Raw genomic sequence first — 5,682 nt, forward strand, 5'->3', positions numbered from 1 at the left:
CCCTGAGATCAAGTCACACACTCAACTAACTGAGTTACCCAGGTGCCCCTGGTAGTTTTGTTTTAAAATCTCAATGAATTTGAAAGGATTCACGTGCCACAAAGTGTGTTCTCTGACCACAGTGGTCTTGAGTTGGAAATGAGTAATGTCTGACTTTGAACTAGCTAGAAAAATGCAATGTTTTCCTGTAAGTTCCACGATTGACTCTTCCTGGATCAGTTGGTCATGTAGTTATCTCCACACTAGTCTATTATCACTGTGGTAATTGACCAAATGTATAGTAAATGCTCACCTCAAACACATGGATGAAGGATAGGAGAGAAATGGTTCTTTAAAGGATTATCAAAGTAATATTCCCAGAATGAAAATTCTGGGGCAGGCAAAATTATTAGCTATGCAATACCAAAACTAGAACTTTCCCTCTAAGAAACTTTCTAGAACAAGTTAGTGAATTTAACAAGGTTGCAGTATACAAGGTCAATATACCTCCAAAATATTTTAAAATCTCTATATAATAGCAACAAACAATTGGAAATGAAAATAATACCATTGATCATAACATCAAAGATATCAAATACCTAGGAAGAATAATCTGACAAAAGATGTGAAAGACTTATAGGCTGAAAACTACAAAATATTGCTGAGAGAAATTAAAGAAGACCTAAGAAAATACCAGGTTCGTGGGTTGAAGACTCAGTATTGTTAAGATGTAAATGCTCTCCAAAATCTATAGAGTTAACACAATCCGAATCGAAACCCCAGCAGCCTTTTTTTTTTCCTTTTGTAGACCCCAGCAAACTGATTCCAAAATTCATATGGAAATGCAAAGGATCAAGTATAACCAAAACAACTCTGAGAAAGAACGACTTTGGAGGGTTCACACTACCTGATTTCAAGACTTACAAAGCTATAGTACACAAAACAGTTTGATACTAGCATAAAGATAGACAAATAGATCAATGGAACATAATGGAGAGTCTAGAAGTAACCCCAACATCTGCGGACAATTGTGTTTTTTTTTTTTTTTAAACAAGCGCCTAAAGGCAATGTGATGGAGGCGGTTATAGCCCTTCCAACAAATGGTGAGGGAACAACTGGCTATTCATATGCAAAATAATGAACTTAGATCCCTATCTCACAGAATATAAAAAAAATCAACTCCTAATAGATCATTGCCTTAAATGTAAGAGCCACAACTGTGGAACTGCTAGGCGAAAACAGGAGAAAAGATTTCTTACATCCACTGTCTCTGGGAGAACAAAAGGATAAATTTGGTTTCATCAAAATTTGAAAGTTCTGTTCTTCACTCTTTATTTTGAGAGAGAGAGAGAGAGAGAGAGAGAGAGAAGACAAGTAGAGGAAGGGCAGAGATAGACGGAAACACAGAATCCGAAGCAAGGCTCCAGTCTCTGAGCTGTCAGTACAGAGCCTGATGTGGGGCTCAAACCAACGAACCATGAGATCATGACCTGAGCCAAAGTTGAACGCCACCCAGCACCCCAAAACTTCTGTTCTTCAGAAGACACTGTTACAAGCAGTAGACTGCAGGAGAATATTTGGAAGACATATATCTAATAAAGGACTTGTATCCAGAATACGTAAAAAAAATTCTCAAAACCGCAATAAGAAAACAACCCAATTAAAAAGCTGGGCCATGTTGAAAAGATATTTTGCCCAAAAAGACATACAGAAGACAAATAAATACATGAGATTATGCTCAACACCATTAGGCATTAGGAAAATGCAAACTAAAACCCACGATAAGATACCCTCACATATCTGTTAGAGCAACTAGTGTGTTGGCAAGGATGTTCACATTCCCTGATGGTGGGAATGTAAAATGATAGAACCACTTTAGAAAACAGTTGGGCATTTTCTGAAGTAAAACACACACATAAAAACATACACATAAAAGCAGTAAAAGCATTCCACTCCTAGGTACTGGTCTAGTTTTTTCCTAATTTGCATATTTTCATTAGAGTAATTGTATTCCTTGTTTTCATGTGCTGCCTCCTTCTGTTCCACATACCATACACGGCCTGGAGGTGGAGAATCTTTCCATTTTATATACTGAGTTTCTTGCACAATGCCTATCAGGTATTTAATAAATGTTTAAGAAATTACTAACAGCAGGGGCACCTGGGTGGCTCAGTTGGTTAAGCCTCTGACTTTGGCTCAGGTCATGATCTCACAGTTCCTAAGTTCGAGCACTGCACTGGGCTCTGTGCTGGCAGTGTGGATCCTGCTTGGGATTCTCTCTCCTTCTCTTTCTGCCCCTCCCCCACTCGCTCTGTCTCTGTCACTCTCAAATTAAATAAATAAACGTTAAAAAGTTACTAAGAGCAGTAAAGAAAATAACGATGAGAAAAATTCATTATTGAATATGAATTTTACCTAGTCTCTTTTTAGTATGGAGCAATATTTTATTCTATTTATTTTCATCTAAAGTTATATGATAATGTTGCTCCCATGCTATTTCAGACTTCTAATTCATTCATAGTAATGGCTATGTGATATTTAACAAATTTCATTTATTATAATAAAATACCTAATTTTGTCTTTTTTTCCTAGTATTAATGCAAACATTTTCTTATTTTAAATAATTTCATTAGGACATATACCCAGCAGTGGTGTTACTAGATGAGAGGGTATGAACAATTATATTACATTATTTTATTTTATTTATTTATTTATTTATTTAAAAAAAATTTTTTTTTCAACATTTATTTATTTTTGGGACAGAGAGAGACAGAGCATGAACGGGGGAGAGGCAGAGAGAGAGGGAGACACAGAATCGGAAACAGGCTCCAGGCTCTGAGCCATCAGCCCAGAGCCCGACGCGGGGCTCGAACTCACGGACCGCAAGATCGTGACCTGGCTGAAGTCGGACGCTTAACCGACTGCGCCACCCAGGCGCCCCATATTACATTATTTTAAAGTATACTTAGCTAGCAGTGGAGCATATGGTTCCTTAAACAGAATGATCTGGGTATGGAAATGGTCTTAGCTATACCTGGATAAATTTTTTCAAAAGGATTTTTAAATCAAGAAAATCATCTTTAAAAAATATTGGGCCTATTCTCTTTGGGTTTAAAAACCAAACACCTATTTTTACTGTTGGTGGGTCTTTCTTTTCCATGTGGCATAATTTTTTAAAAAATATTTATTTTTGAGAGAGAGAGAGAGAGAGAGAGAGAGAATGTCAAATAGGCTGTGCACTATCAGCATGGACCCCAACGTGGGGCTTGAACTCATGAACTGTGAGATTATGATCTGAGCTGAAATCAAGAATCAGATGCTTAACTGACTGAGTCACCCAGGTGCCCCTGGCCATAATTTTTTAAAAACAATTCTATAGTTATGAGTTTTTTTTTCCTAAGAACATGTTTCATCCACCCTTAATTTATCTTGGCTAAACATCAGAAACCCTTATGTGAGTATATAAATATGTAAAAGACTCTGTCTTGTTCCAAAAAGGATTTGAGATTGTATTAAACCAAATTCTGGTGTGAAATGTAGGGGAAAATACCAAAACAAGAAATGATTTCTTGGAGGACTGTATAAACAGCATAATGCGGGATCATCCCGCGAGAGAAGGACACCTATAATGTTCCGCCAATATTTTGATCATCCTTAGAGGAGACGTGGCTTCTGGAAATTTTGATTAGTTTTTGGTCTTTTGCTTTAAAAGTGCTATTAAATACATGATGAAGTATGTTGCGCTAAGGAAGAGTTACCTTTTCAGTTCACCCCTATGGATTTGATGTATCAATCACAACCTTTGGTGTTACTTAATTGTAAGTAACACATACTGACTCAAAGTGGTGAAGGGCTTTATTGGAAGGATGTCAAACAGCTTCCAGAATTGATGGATTTGAAGGATGAGGTATGGAAACAGGCAGGGGTAGATGGACTTAGAGCTCAGGAAAGGTAGGATCAGGACCGCACCCCTGGCTCTGCTGCTACTGGGTGCTGCCAGTGCTAGATTCTCACTTCTTTTTCAACGGTTTTCCAGCCTCCCTGAAAGGGCGGACCTACACCGGCCGACTCCATCTTGTTCTGTATCCTCCACCTTGAGTGACTATGTCCCCGAGATGCCCCCTTTCCGGGAAAATCGCAGACACCTCAGACCACGCCTCCTTCCCTTGAGTAACCTCCCACTCACCCATTCAAACTTCCCGATCAAAACAAGCCCGGCGACGTTCCTAACAGGACTCCGACCCTTCCCCAGCCAATCGGCTGAGGCCACAGCCATTACCTCACCAACTGCCCCTAGACCCCTATAAAACCTTTGTGCTTTTGAAACTCGCTCTCTCTCCCCAGCATCTCACCGCTGCATCGGTGCAGGTAGGGGATTGAGCTCGAGCTAGCTCGAATAAAGGCTCTTGCTTTTGCATCGGACTCAGCTCCCTGGTGGTCTTTGGGGATCACGAATTCTGGGCATAACATCCCCTGTATCTTTGTCACATCCTGTCAAGAATCAGAGGTGGTAGGAGCAAATGACTGGGCAAGTGGGTACCCTTTCTGTTACCCAGTAGGAAAAAGAAGGATCTGGGAATGCCTTGCTGGCTCAGCCAGTAGAGCATGTGACTTTTGATCTCTGAATGATGAGTTCAAATCCCATGTTGGGTGTGGAGCCTACTTAAAAAAAAAAAAAAATTAAAAAAAAAAAGGTGGTTTGGTTTATGGTTAAGTTAAAAAAAATTGTAACTCTGTTACAACATTTATTGATTCCTGATGATTATAGGATCATTTTTCACTTTCCTTACAATGTGTACAGTGGAGGTTCTTTTTTTTCTTTAATGTTTACTTATTTTTGGGAGAGCAAGAGTGAGAGAGAGAGAGAGAGAGAGGAAAGGACAGAGAGAGAGGGAGACACAGAATCTGAAGCAGACTCCGGGCTCTGAGCTGTCGGCACAGAGCCCAATGTGCGGCTTGAACTCATGAACTGTGAGATCATGACCTGAGTTGAAGTGGGACACTTAACTGGGTGAGCCACCCAGGTGTCCCTACAGGAGGTTCTTAAACTGTGACCCATGCATGATTGGGGAGAGCTGGGGAAGTTCACATATTCCCACAAAATTCCCACAGAATTTTTGGTATGTGTGCCTTTTGCATTGTTGGGTGGTAGGAGGGTCCATAACTTTTGTTAGATTCTCCAAGAGGGCCACAATCTACAAAGAAGTTAAGAGATCTTCCCTGGAATGTCCCACAAAAATTACTTTATCCTTGTGAAATTTCGTTTCAGTGGTCTTAATCGTCGCTAGTATTACTACCTTTTGTCCGCTAGGTGGTGCTGCTGTACGCATTTTCAAACACCAATAGCGAGGTTCATTGATTTATTGAATGGAAAAAGCGCAGTTTAATGGCAAGTTCTCAAGTTCATTTTAGGTTGGGAGGAATTTTTGAAATCACATAGTTCAGTCTTATTGTTTCATAGATAGACAACCTGATGCCCAAAGTTTAAGGGAGAGATTTGACCGGGACCAGACCTTTTAAATAGTCAAAAGGATGCCCTGGAATTGGGGCTCTCCTCCTACCAAAGTGTACTTGAAAGATGTGCCCCTGGCTCCCATAGGACTGGGGATGGTACTGGTTGTAGACTTTAGATTCTTTGGTTCTGAGACATTTGTATATTTCAGTTACAGTCATGGCATGAAATTTGGCCCTTTTCCCCTGGGA

This window comes from Prionailurus bengalensis, chromosome A1 (genome assembly GCF_016509475.1).
Source record: "Prionailurus bengalensis isolate Pbe53 chromosome A1, Fcat_Pben_1.1_paternal_pri, whole genome shotgun sequence".
Classification (NCBI taxonomy): domain Eukaryota; kingdom Metazoa; phylum Chordata; class Mammalia; order Carnivora; family Felidae; genus Prionailurus; species Prionailurus bengalensis.